Genomic DNA, 15,275 nt, shown 5'->3' with positions numbered 1-15,275 from the left:
CTTATACCCAAACCTGCCCCCAATGGGACAAAGTTTTTACCACGGCATGTTGATGCCACTCCATGATAGCATGCCAAGTTTCATAAATTTTAGACGAGTTTTGGATTTACTAGAATTTGAAAACCAGGAATCTCAATGTCCGCGCCCGAGTGATGGTGGGAGGGTGTTTGACATTCATTCCCATTTTCCTGCATGGGACCTAAGCATGCAACCAAGGACACATATTTGAATTTTCAACCAATTTATATGCATTAGAGCATGTGCATGTAGTTCAAATTTGAATTATGCACATAAATGCATCAAAAACTCAATTAATGCATAAAAATGTCCAAACAAACCCTGAAAAGTCTCAAAAAATGACACAACACTCGTGTTGTTCTCTGTTGACACACTAAAAAAAATTGAAAACAATAAGAGGCAGCGGATATCTTTGTCCCCAAAGGAGGGACGTTCCCTACCGAAACCATCAGGCTTGTTGTGAGAAGCTCTGGTTTGTGAGAAGCTTATACCCAAACCTACCCCCAATGGGACAAAAAATTTACTCAGCATGTTGATGCCGCTCCATGATAGCAGGCCAAGTTTCATGAATTTCAGGCGAGTTTTGGATTTACTAAAATTTGAAAACCAGGAATCTCAATGTCTGCGATCGAGTGACAGTGGCAGGGTGTTTGACATTCATTCCCATTTCCTGCATGGGACCTAAGCATGCAACCAAGGACACAGATTTGAATTTTCAACCAATTTATATGCATTAGAGAATGTGCATGTAGTTCAAATTTGAATTATGCACATGAATGCATTGAAAACTCAATTAATGCATAAAAATGTCCAAACGAACCCTGAAAAATCCTAAAAATTGACACAACACTCCTATTGTACTATGTTGACACTAGAATTTTTTTGAAAGCAATAAGAGGCAGCGGATATCATTTCGTCCCCAAAGGTGGGACGTTCCCTACCAAAACCATAAGGCTTGTTGTGAGAAGCTCTGGTTTGTGAGAAGCATATCCCCAAACCTACCCCAAATTGGACAATTTTTTTACCACAGCATGTTGATTCCGCTCCATGATAGCATGCCAAGTTTCATGAATTTCAGACGAGTTTTGGATTTACTAGAATTTATAACCAGGAATCTCAATGTTTGTGGCCGAGTGACGGTGGCAGGGTGTTTGACATTCATTCCCATTTCTTGCATGGGACATAAGCATGCAACCAAGGACACAGATTTGAATTTCAACTAATTTATATGCATTAGAGCATGTGCCTGTAGTTCAAATTTTAAGTATGCACATGGATGCATAGAAAACTCAGTTAATGTATAAAAATGTCCAAGCGAACCCCAAAAATCCCAAAAATTGACACAACACTCATGTTGTTCTACGTTAACACGAGAAAGATTTTGAAAGTAAGAAGAGGCAACATATATCATTTCGTCCCCCAAGGTGGCACGTACCCTACCGAAACCATCATGCTTGTCATGAGAGAAGCTCTGGTTTGCGAGAATCTTATACACACACCTGCCCCAAATGGGACAATATTTTTACCACGGCATGTCGTTGACGTTCCATGATATCATGTCAAGTTTTAGGAATTTCAGATGAGTTTCCGATTTACTAGAATTTTAAAAGCATGTATCTCAATGTTAGCGGGTGAGCGAGTGTCAAGGTATTTGACATTCATTCTCATTTCTTGCATGTGACCTAAGCTTGCAACCAAGGACAAACATTTGATTTTGCAAACCGTTTTTATGGATTGGAGCATGTGCTTTAATTTTGAATTCTGCACCTGAAATGGCTAGAAAACCAATTTAATGTATAAAATCTCCAAACGAACCCTGAATAATTCCAAAAAATTTACGACACACATACAGTTGCATGTTCACTGTAGATAAAAGGTCTAGCAATTAAAACACCATCCATTGCCGCTATGACCCCATTATGTAATTCCAATCAGGATGAAAAATCAAGTAGATTCCACACAGTTTATTATCACCAACCGTGTGAGATGCAGTACAAAATATCCTGGAGCACCGCCGGTGTATAATACGCCTATGGCTTACGTGAGAAGGTGTGTCAGCTATAGTCCACAGCCGGCATGTCAAGCACACTAGCTCTCTCCCCAAATATCATTTCATTGTTCAATCATCACCGGTGAAAGATGGGGACGTGGACCCACGTCGTGAGGGAAACTTTGGCGTCCCACTCCGGCGAGAGCGTGGCCGCAGCCGCCATGTGCGTGCTAACAAGGTGCATGAGCGCGGCCGCAATCTGCGACCGGGCGGCCAAGGAAGTCCAAACGGTCGTTGTTGCTTCTTAGGTGGCGGCAGCAACATTTGCCTCGGGGATAGCAACCGGCGAGAGCAGCAAAGCAGTTGTCCGTTCCACAGCGGCGGCCTTAGCCCTGATGGAGGCCACCCACGACCATGTCGAGGCCGCCCACGCCCAGTTCATGGAGGTCACCGCACAAATCGAACGAAGCTTCACCGACAAAGGTCGGCAACCCACGGCCGAAGAGTTGGCAATCGCCGAGAACGTTCGAGCAGTTGTCCCTTCCTCCGCCGCATACCTTGCGATGATGGAGCCCGTCCAAGCCCAGATTGCGGACGCCCACGCCCAACTCATGGTGGCCTTTTTCAAAGAGATGGCGGACGCGGATGGAGAGATGCTTGCCGAGTATGGTGCGATGGATGCCATGGAGCCCCTTCCCCAGGAGACTGTCGGGCGTGAGCTGGACATGGAGGAGGCGCTAGAGATCGACGAGCACCAGCCGTAGTAGTACTCTTTGTTTTGTTTAATTATGAGCGCTGGTCTTTAATTTGTTATAGTAATGTTTAGGCCAGCTAGCTTTGTTTAATTACTGAACTTGCTCGATTAAGAAGTGTGGGTGTGATGTAGTCTACTACTGTAGTCTCCTTTGTGTACCCAAATTATGCAATGACGTGGATGACCACTGTAACCAGGGAAATTGGAACCAAAAATTTTTGACGTTCAAACTCATCACACACGGGTTAAGCTATCTGAATCGTTTGTGATGTTCACATATCGTACACAGTTCTGAATAAGGGACCATGTATGATGACACCGCACGCCAGTTTTTTTGCTGAACTGATTCAAAAAATTTGGCTTCCGCCGAAATATCTACCCTCGCTCCCTCCCCCTTACCAAAAGCCACATTTCCCCTGTTTTCGCCTTCCTTTCCAAGTTGAAACCTTCACTCCTTGCTTGCGGCGCCGCCCCCCTCGCTCGCGGCCCTCCTTCACGCTGCTCGACCTCATCTATCCAGGCAGGTAATCCACACCAGACCCCATCCTCCTCCTCCTTCCACATCCCACATGCCCCGACCTTCGGCGTGACACCTTCCACCCAAATCACCGACCCCTCCACCAAATAAGTGCCGCCCTAAGCCATGGTGCACGCATTATAGCCAGGAGCTCAAGGAGCATTTGGCAGCGGAGAAGCAAATCATGGTCACACACGTAGATGAGGTCGCGATGGCTACATTCGTGCGGACCCCTAGATCTTGGACGAGCACCTTGCCATTTTCTAGCTACGCCAGTTAAGCATGTTCGGTTTACCCGTTGCGTGTGCTGCTCCTACCTTTCCTTAACAAGTTCTAGTGAATTGTGCTATATAATTTTACCATGCAATCTGTTGCTCTTGTGTATATGTTCTATATGTCGTGCAGTGTGGTGCTCACTTATTAACTGTTTGGTTAATTACTTGTCATCTTCAGTTAACTGTTTGGTTCAATTCTACAAATGTGATGTTCAATTCTTCAGGCTGCAATTTTGTATTGTCTTCCATGTGAGAACTAAATCGAATTTATCTTTACAAAATACATGAGAAACAAATAGAATTGCTATATTTCCAAGTTGTCAAGCATGCTTGGTTTTGTTATACGTTGTGCAATGTGGTGCTCAGTTAATGTTTGGTTCATTTGTGTTGTGGTGTTTAGTTAACTGTTTGGTTCAATTCTGCAATGCGATGTTCAATAGTTATGGGTGCATTCTACTATTGTATACCATGTGAGAAGTAAATCGAATTTGGTTGTACTAAATACATGAGAAACAAATATAATTGCTATATTTCCAAGTTGTTAAGAATTCCTTGGAGCGACTGTGTGGGATGTATATACGAACGGAAAGCCAGGTACCAGGCGGCCTGTGAAGGCCGTGATGTAGCCTGGAAAAAGGAGGCGGCGGAGCTTTGGGGACGGGCATGTTGTCGTGCGGAGGAGGTGTACGAAAACGGGTACTTCGCGAGGAAGGTCAAAGGCACTAGGCACCTCATCGTTGTATGGAGGTGGGCCGATAAGCTCCAGCGTGCCACCGACGAGGAGCTCCGGTGGGCGCCCAACAAAATGGCAAGATCATTCGCGCTCGCCCGCCAGCAAGAGGCAGATCGGTACGTCAAGCGTTGTGAGGCGGAGGAGGCGGAGTACTGCCTCTGCGCAAGGAAGATGCTGCGCACCAGGGAGCTACTAGCGAGGGGCTGCCGGAATACTGCCCCCAGGAGGGATTATTAGTTTTAGTATTGTTTGTTTTCAATTTCATGCATTGTACCTAGTAGTTAAGTATCATCACGTATATGTGATGATATTATATATATCATGTGATGAACTAATGAACAATTAATATATATATATATTATGAATTCCATTTTCTATCTATTTTTATATACTAATTTGAATCTAGTTGTTATCATCCACATATACAGAATGGAAAGCGTATATAACACATTGAAACAGAACATATAAGAACGAAAAAAAGAGTGCACACATTGAAACAAAGCAATAAACAGAGCAATACTAAGATTGTTGTGAATACATAGCTATCCACGTTGAAACGACTCAACAAAATAAACGCGTCCATGATACCATGACAAGCAGCCCTTGCCTACGGTAGCTCTTGGCTCTGCATGAACTCATGCAGGCGTTCATCCAAACGGTCGACATGCTCGCGGTACATCTGGAGCGTGATCTAAGCTCCAAGTTGGCTATTTCATCGGAGATCACCAGCTCGAGGATGCGACGGCCATGTTCCTCTACTGCACCCAGGTGGACACCTAGGCCAAGGGGGCGGTCGAGCTTACCGACTAGTGCGTTGGCATCAAGCGGGGCGTGACCCATGCGAACGGCGTGCAAGCGTCCGGTGCAAGTACGGCGCGGCCGACCTTTGGTGCAAGTATGGCACAAAGGGCCTCTACCCACTCTTGGCGAGGAATGGGGGTACTGACGGGACATGTACCCAGCTGCGATGCCCTGTCGACAGCAGGCAAGCACCGATGGATCCTCTCTGGCTGTGCGGCGCATTGCGCCTTTCGCTCTGCGATGCTCCAATAGTATCACCGTGTGGCGAGCTGCAGCCTATCGGCGCGGATGTGCCTAGCTTGCTTTGCGGCGCGCCATCGAGCATGTTGTGCGACGAACTGCAGCCTCTTGGCACTGACATGCGTATCTTGATCCGTGGCGTTGAAGCGCCATGCGCCAAGGGTCTGCTCAACCCTGGCGTTGACGCGCATCACAGCGTCGTCCATCACATTGCCGGGGAGCGCCTCGGCCTCGACGGGCCGTGGCGCCTTCTCGTTTTCCTCATCGACGAGGTTGATGGCAGAGGCGGCGCTTTGGTGGGTTGGCATGCTTGGAAAAGGTGATGTGCCACAGCTGCGCTTGTTGCCTCCATGCGTCACGCGCCGCCTAGGTTTATGCACAATATCGCTGGGCAGGAAATGGCGGGAAACAGTGGCGTGTTGATAAAACGCCATCAATTAATGGAAACTTAGCATATAAGGAACATCAAGCTAGCACAAGAAGTAGATGATGATCAGATGAACACGGACCATAATAGGGAACCCGTCGGTGATGAATTCATCAATCGCAGATTATTGTATACTAGCAAGCGTTTGCCCATAATACACACAGCCTATTCCATCACAAACAGGTCGGATGGATCAGATGTATGCCATGTATCGCACATTGTCAAAAGGTAATGCGGTAGACCTTTTTTCACATGTGTTAAAAGAAAAAAAACAAGGACCTTGAGGTTAATTTAACTGATGGGATGGATCATAGAGGTCATTTAATTTGACCTCTATGACCCATCCCATCAGTTAATTTAACATCAAGACAACTTCCCAGCTAGTCATCCATCTGATGGCTGCAGCTTGAGCACAGTTAACTTGAGGGTTCTCTTAGATGAGCTATTTGTGGAACAGCTAGTCCCTGCTGATATAGGATGCCTCTTCGCATCCTTATGGCGTACCCGGATGACCGCCCATCGCCCAATGGCCAATAAATGTTGTGTAGACACAGCATATCACATACGTCTTATTAGAAGCAACCATCTGTGTTATTATCGATCTTCGCACACATTTATGATTAAAAACTTGTTTGTCGCGAATCACACACATCTTGTTATATTGAACTGTTTCTGTTATCTTGGCTCAACACAAACAGTTCGTTTGAGTAAACTGTTTGCCCTCTATCGCACACACCTTGATCTGACTGACCATTTCTTTTGTTCCACCTAATCACAAACAGTTCATCCGAGTGAACCGTATGCTGTATATCGCACACACCTTCATCTGGCTGCCCATTTCTGTTCTTCTGCCTCATTGCAAACAGTTCATTGGACTGAACTGTATGCCCTGCATCGCACACGCAACTAAAATCTGAACCTTGTTTGATGCATCAGTCATCGCAAATGTTTTGCACCTTTTTTGATGGGTTTTTTTACATCACCGTTTGTGTTATTGCATCGCACACAGTTTCGTCGAAGGATCTCTGATCATAGTGTCGCGTTAGCAGCATCCCGCAGTAGTGATATCAAGGCTTGGGGGCTACTGGGATCCGCATTCATTCTATGTTTTCTTGAGACATTTTTGAATCCACTCATTGGGTGTACCATCCGACAAGTGTCTTAGGGGCTACTGCCATATACGTAAACCTAGTTCGCCCTTAACAAACGACCAAGGATGAGCACAATTCATTTTTAAGAAAAGTGAGCTCAAACAACACCTTACCTACAAACCTTTGTATAAAACATCCACTGCCTTTTCAAAGACAGAACGGGTCATCCCGAGGTAAGCATCCACCAAACTAAGGGCATTGAACTCTTGGATGGAGAAAGCGGGGTTCCTTAAAGAAGCCTTCTGTCGCTGGTGGTTCATGGTGCTTTTAACCTTGGAGGTGGTAGCCGAACACATCCCTGAGTCCTCCGGTTGAGGCACTTCGGGAACATTCCCCAAAATAGGATCTGGTTCGGTGCTGGTCCTCGGAGCCGAGGTCCCCATAGCATTCACCTCCTCGGATGAGGGAGCATGGCTAGACCACCCACGAAGGAGATTAGGTAATTAAGCTCACAAATAAATTACTCTTAGGGAAATTCACGAATGAGATGTTGTTGGTAAAGCTAACTTGTCCGGGGGAGGGGCATCACGCTCCGCCTCTGTGGTCGCCATTTGCATACGGGCACCCTGTGCTTCTATAGAGGCCCCCTTGATGGGACCGTACTACCGCGCGGGCGCTTCAAGCGTCAGCTCTTAGAAAGAGGAGTCAGGATGCTCAGGGCCTCATGAGTTGAAGTTCTCTTTCAAGAAGATGCGGGAAGAGGTTTTGCCGATGAGGATGGCCACATCCCGAGCATATCGGGAGTGATAGCCACTTTTGAGCTGTCGAGGCACTCTTACTAAAATTTCCCCTCCACATATATGGTGGATATTTCCTCGTCTTCGTGGAAGGAAGGATTGTCGTCTCGACAATACGCCCCAGCTCGGGCACGAGGTAGCTCAGTGTTTCAACCCAGCACCTCCACCTCTGTTCAGGTACATCAAACAACCGTTCAGAAGGAATAAAATGAACTGCTTGGAAGGAAGAGGAAGCTTGGAAGGACAAGGAAGCTCAGGAAGACTTACTATTTTGGCAGGATTGTAGTAAGACATGCCGTCTATGAACTTTTGCGTTGCGAAAATCCAGTGGTTCTCCCTTGTAGATGCCGGCCAGGGCTGCGCCAAAGGCCGCTTGGTCCTTGAATCCCTTCCGGATTGACCTGTTGGCGTCGTTGGTTCCATTATACATACACAGCAGATGCTGGCGTTGTCGAAGGGGTTTGACTCTTTGGTCGATGGTTGTCGTCATCACGTCTATGATAGTGAGGCTAGTGTTTCTCAAACATCTCATCTGATCTGCCAGGTGAGCCACATATCTGTCATCCTTTTGAATAGTGCTCCGTGGTCTCCAGGTAAAGCGCTTCTTTGGAGGATCCGAGGAGAATGTCAAGAGCCGAGGTCGAACTGGGTCATTGATGCCTCAAGAATTTGTGATGTTTTTCATAGTGATTTCCATTTGGTTTCATTAGATTTTTGTTATTCTAGGATATTTCTAATGCTAATCTAACAAAAGAGAGAGAAATCTACTTTGATCTTTGATGGCAAGAAATATCACATTTGGAAGGAAACCAAAGGAGATTGCAGCAAATCAAGCCAATTGGAGCAACTTTCCTGAAGAAAGCATTGTCAACAGGCGCACCAGAGTGAAAGACGGTGTTCTATGTGACCACACACAATCTTTCGAGCAGTTGTTTGGAGTGCCAACAACCCCTCCTCATCTATACAAGCAACTTTCATGAAGGGACCATAAAGAGAGAGAAACCCTAGCCGCCACACCATCCAGAACAGGAGAAGAGATGATCGGGAGAACTCAAGAAGATCACTATAGTTTTTGGTCCTTTCATCTCCATCATCATCATCATCATCATCATCATCACCTCCTTCACTATTATAATAGGGATCAGAAATTGTAATCTCTACTCCATCTCATCTGAGATCAAGACTATTTGAGCACCATTCCATTTCATTGTGGATCCCCTCAATATTATTGATATGGTTTTCCCGGTTATTCTCTCTATTGTGATTGATTCCCCTCTTATGATGTGTGAGTAATTCCCCCAGGTGTGGGATATGTAGGTAAGTGGTAAGATTGGTGTGTGCCTATCCTATATGTCTCCATTTGAATTCGTAGTAGTATAATCTATTTAGTATGTTGTTATACTGTGGTGAACTCTATGCGTGTTGTCCAATTTAAGGGCCCGGGCAACATGATCTCAAGACCTACACAGGTAACACATATTGTCTAGGAACTCTGTGACCTCCAACGTGACATGTGGAGATATCTATGAGAATCGAAGACAATATGAGATAATGGTTATCCATTGAACTTAATGCTTGGTTCCGGTCTTATGACCTTAATGTGGAAATGACCACTTTGTGGCAACAGAGAAGCAGGACCATAGAATGAAATATAACCCCTAATCGAGGGGTTTCATGACTCTAGGGAGAACCGCCTACAGAAAGTTTATATCAAATACTATGAGTACGATACAAGGTAACTGGTATTACCGTCGTACTGGCACAATTCATATATTCTTACCATGAACTGAAATCTCTTTGCACTGAATCACTTCATTACAGGAAACACCATTTGCATTTTAAGCTCTTGTTATTTACTTTTATTAGTTATTTAGTAGTCACCTTTAAATCCTCTTTTTACTAGCATATTTTAGTTTATCGTTTACCTAGGTTAGTAATAGTATTTTCATAAGCTCAAGCAGTACTTCACACAAGAACTGTGACACCTTGTGTGTGACAGAAACGCCTCCATAAGTACTCTCCTCCACTCTTTGTTGGGGTGATTGCTCATTGGGGTACTGATAACCCACAAGTATAGGGGATCAATTGTAGCCTTTCTCAATAAGTAAGAGTGTCAAACCCAACGAGGATCTAAAGGTAGAACAAATATTCCCTCAAGTTCTATCGACCACCGATACAACTCTACGCACACTTTACATTTGCTTTACCTAGAGCAAGTATGAAACTAGAAGTACTTTGTAGGTGTGAAGGGATAGGTTTGCAAGATAATAAAGAACACGTAAATAAAAGATAGGGTCTGTTTAGATAAAGAAACAATTAGGTTAGTTTAGTAGAGAGCTTTTTGTCACAAGAAAGTTATTTGTCCCTAGGCAATCGATAACTAGACCGGTAATCATTATTGCAATTTTATATGAGGGAGAGGCATAAGCTAACATACTTTCTCTACCTAGATCATATGCACTTATGATTAGAACTCTAGCAAGCATCCACAACTACTAAAGATCATTAAGGTAAAACCCAACCATAGCATTATAAGGTATCAAGTCCCCTTTACTCCCATGCGCAACAACCACCTTACTCGTGTTTAAGATTATGTCACTCTAGCAACCACCATAAGCGAATCATAAACATATTGCAACACCCTACAGCGGTGATCCCTCACGCTTGCATGACACAAAGAGCACCATAGGGCAGCACTAATAATAAAACATACAACTCAAACCAATCATAATCATCAATCAACCCATAGGACAAAGCGGATACTCAAACATCATAGGATAGCCATACATCATTGGGAAAATGATATATAGCATTGTGCACCATGTTTAAGTAGAGATTATAGCAGGTAAAAGAGAGGTTACACCGTTGCATAGAGGGGGAGAGAGAGTTGGTTATGTCGGCGATGAAGTTGTTGGTGTAGATCACTGTCACAATGATGGTCGCAATGGTGTTCCGGCGCCACTAGGAGAGAGGGGGAGAGCCCCCCTACTTCTTCGAAGGGTTTCCCCTCGAGTCCATGGCCTCTAGGGTGGCGGAGGGGCAGGATCCCCTCCGAGATTGGATCTATCTCTCTGTTTCACATTCTTGTTTTCTGGTCTTTCACCGTTTCTTAAACATCCGGAGATCCGTAACTCCAATTGGGCTGAAATTTTAACATGATTTTTATCCGGATATAAGCTTCCTTGCGATCGAAAGGACACCTCCAACTAACCTACGGGGTAGCCACAAGCCTGCCAGGTGCGCCCTGGGTAGGGGGCGCACCCCTAGGGCTTGTGGGCCCCTCGGGCATCATCTCGCGTTGATTCCACTTCCCAAAAATCACATATATTCCAAAATAATTCTTCGTAATTTTTTACCGCGTTTGGACTTGGTTTGATATGGGTATTTTGCGAAACAAAAACATGCAACAAACAGGAACTGACACTGGGGACTGTATCAATATTTTAGTCCCAATAATATAAAATGTTGCCAAAAGTATATGAAAGTTGTAGAATATTGGCATGAAACAATCAAAAATCATAGATATGACGGAAACGCATTAGATACTTCCGCAAAAGTGCTACACTACCCTGTTTGGTTTGCAGGTACCAGTCATGCAGTAGGACATTGACCATATAAAACCAGTCGGACGCCCACGTATCGGCATACTCTCGAGGGGTGCCTGTGGGGTAGCCAGTCCCGGCTATTCGGCAGACCTCGGACGCTCCCACTTCATGTAGTTTCTCGCCTCGGGAGCAGGGCATCATGCAAAAGTAGTTCTTCCACAGCCCAAATGTGCTGAACATCCAATGTGCATTTCACAAAGGGTGACAAACCCCGCGATGTGTAGGATCAAATTGGGGTCGGGTGGTGGAGTTGGATCCCATAAAATTCAAGCAAGCCCTGGAGGAAGGGATGGATAGGAAATCCCAGGCCCCGGAGGAGAAAGGGAACAAAGCATACCCGCTCATCCCGTGAGGGATGGGTTGTCTTTGGCATGCATCTCCCCATCCACGGATATTAATCTCGAGCGAGTGGGGGCTGCTGGAACATGATAAATTCTTGATTTTTTACATGAGATTTATAAATGAATTGCCTCTGTTGTCCTAATTTTTCTGAATTTTTGAAGTTACAGAAGTATACTAAGTTTACATATTACTACGACTGTTTTGTTTTTGACACATTCTATTTTCTATGTGTTGTTTGCTTATTGTGATGACTCTATGGGTAGTATCAGGGGGTATGAACCATGGAGAAGTTGTAATACAATAGATATTACACCAATATAAATAAAGAATGAGTTCACAACAGTACCAAAAGTGGTGATTTTTTTTATACTAACGGAACTCATGAGTTTTCTCTTGAGTTTTGTGTTGTGAAGTTTTCAAGTTTTGGGTAAAGATTAGATGGACGATGGAATAAGGAGTGGCAAGAGACTAAGCTTGGGGATGCCCAAGGCACCCCAAGGTAATATTCAAGGACAACCAAGCATCTAAGCTTGGGGATGCCCCAGATGGCATCCCCTCTTTCGTCTTCAATCCATCGGTAATTTACTTGAGGCTACCTTTTTATTTACCACATGATATGTATTTTGCTTGGAGTGTCTTGTATAATATGAGTCTTTGCTTTTTAGTTTGCCACAATCATCCTTGTTGTACACATATTTTGAGAGGGACACGCATGAATCGTAATTTATTAGAATACTCTATGTGCTTCACTTATATCTTTTGAGCTAGGCAGTTTGCTCTAGTGCTTCACTTATATCTTTTTAGAGCACGGCAATGGCTTTATTTTATAGAAATTATTGAACTCTCATGATTCAATTATATTATTTTGAGAGTCTCTAAACATAATGGTAATTTTCTTAGGTTATGATTTTAGTCCTAATATGATAGGCATCCAAGAGGGATATAATAAAAACTTTCGTAAAGAGCATTTAATAGATGAGAAGTTTGATTCCTTGCATTTGTTTTGAGATATAAAGATGGTGATATTAGAGTCATGCTAGTGAGTAATTGTGGATTGGTAGAAATACTTGTGTTAAAGTTTGTGATTCCCGTAGCATGCACGTATGGTGAACCGTTATGTGATGAAGTCGGAGCATGATTTATTTATTGATTGTCTTCCTTATGAGTGGCGGTCGGGGACGAGCGATGGTCTTTTCCTACCAATCTATCCCCCTAGGGAGCATGCGTGTAGTACTTTGTTTTGATAGCTAATAATTTTTTTCAATAAGTATGTGAGTTCTTTATGACTAATGTTGAGTCCATGGATTATACGCACTCTCACCCTTCCACCATTGCTAGCCTCTCTAGTACCACGCAATTCTCGTCGGTGCATTAAACCCACCATATACCTTGCTCAAAATAGCCACCATACCTACCTATTATGGCATTTCCATAGCCATTCTGAGATATATTGCCATGCAACTTCCACCGTTTTGTTTATTATGACACGCTTCATCATTGTCATATTGCTTTGCATGATCATGTAGTTGGTGTAGTATTTGTGGCAAGGCCACCATTCATATTATTTTTATACGTGTCACTCTTGATCATTGCACATTCCGGTACACCGCCGGAGGCATTCATATAGAGTCATATTTTGTTCTAGAATCAAGTTGTAATTCTTGAGTTGTAAGTCAATAAAATTGTGATGATAATCATTATTAGAGCATTGTGCCATGTGAGTAAAGGATGATGGAAGATATGATTCCCTCACAAGTTGGGACGAGTCTCCGGTATTTACAAAAAAAATAAAAGAGGCCAAAAGAAGCCCAAACAAAAAAACAAAAAAGAGAAAAAAATGAGAGAAAAGAGAGAAGGGACAATGTTACTATCCTTTTTCCACACTTGTGCTTCAAAGTAGCACCATGATCTTCATGATAGAGAGTCTCCTATTTTATCACTTTCATATACTAGTGGGAATTTTTATTATAGAACTTGGCTTATATATTTCAATGATGGGCTTCCTCAAATTGCCCAAGGTCTTCGTGAGCAAGCAAGTTGGATGCATACAAACTTGGTTTCTTTTTGAGCTTTCATACACTTATAGCTCTAGTGCATCTGTTGCATGTCAATCCCTACTCAGTCACATTGATATCTATTGCTCAGCATATCCATAGCCCGCTAATACGCCTAGTTGATGTGAGACCTTTTCTCCTTTTTGTCTTCTCCACAAGCACCACATTCTATTCCACCTATAGTGCTATATTCATGGCTCACGCTCATGTATTGCGTGAAAGTTAAAAAAGTTTGAGAATATCAAAAGTATGAAACAATTTCTTGGCTTGTCATTGGGGTTGTGCATGATTTAATACTTTGTGTGATAAAGATGGAGCATAGCGAGACTATATGATTTTGTAGGGATAACTTTCTTTGGCCATGTTATTTTGAGAAGACATGATTGCTTTATTAGTATGCTTGAAGTATTATTGTTTTTATGTCAATATTAAACTTTTGTTTTGAATCTTATGGATGTAGATATTCATGTCACGATAAAGAAGATTACATGGATAATATGTTAGGTAGCATTCCACATTAAAAATTATGTTTTTATCATTTACCTACTCGAGAACGATTAGGAATTAAGCTTGGGGATGCTTGATACGTCTCCAACGTATCTATAATTTTTGATCTTTCCATGCTATTATATTGTTTGTTTTGGATCTTTTATATACATTAATATGCTATTTTATATTATTTTTGGGACTAGCCTATTAACCTATAGCCCAGTGCTTGTTTCTATTTTTTTCCTTGTTTTTGAGTTTTACAGAAAAGGAATATCAAACGGAGTCCAAACGGAATAAAACTTTCACGATGATTTTTCTTGGACCAGAAGACAACCATAAGACTTGGGGAGAGGGCCAGAGGAGTCCCGAGGGAACCACAAGCCCTATTTTTCTTGGACCAGAAGACAACCATAAGACTTGGGGAGAGGGCCAGAGGAGTCCCGAGGGAACCACTAGGGGGTGCCCCTGGCTTGTGGGCCCCTCGGGAGTCCACCAACCTCATTCTCACTCTATAAATCCTAAAATATTCCCAAACCACCAGAAGCGTCCACCAAAATACTTTTCCATCGCCGCAAGCCTCTGTTCCCGCGAGATCCCATCTTGGGGCTTTTCCGACACCCTGCCGGAGGGGGATTCAATCACGGAAGGATTCTACATCAACCCTATTGCCCTTCCGATGAAGCGTGAGTGGTTTACCATAGACCTACGGGTCCATAGCTAGTAGCTAGATGGCTTCTTCTCTCTCTTTGATCTTCAATACAATGTTCTCCTTGGTATTCTTGGAGTTCTATCCGATGTAGTATTCTTTTGTGGTGTGTTTGTCGAGATCCGAGGAATTGTGGATTTATGATCAGATTATATATGAATATTATTTGAGTCTCTTCTGAATTCTTAAATGCATGATTTGATATCTTTGTATTTCTCTTCGAATTATCAGTTTGGTTTGGCCAACTAGATTGGTTCTTCTTGCAATGGGAGAGGTGCTTAGTTTTGGGTTCAATTTTGCGGTGTCCTCACCCAGTGACAAAGTAGGGGTAGCGAGGCACGTATTGTATTGTTGCCATCAAGGATAAAAAGATGGGGTCTTCATCATATTGCTTGAGTTTATCCCTCTACATTATTTCATCTTACTTAAGGCGTTA

This window comes from Triticum aestivum, chromosome 7B (assembly GCF_018294505.1).
Source record: "Triticum aestivum cultivar Chinese Spring chromosome 7B, IWGSC CS RefSeq v2.1, whole genome shotgun sequence".
In the NCBI taxonomy this organism is placed as follows: Eukaryota; Viridiplantae; Streptophyta; class Magnoliopsida; order Poales; family Poaceae; genus Triticum; species Triticum aestivum.
This window is presented reverse-complemented; position numbering follows the sequence as displayed.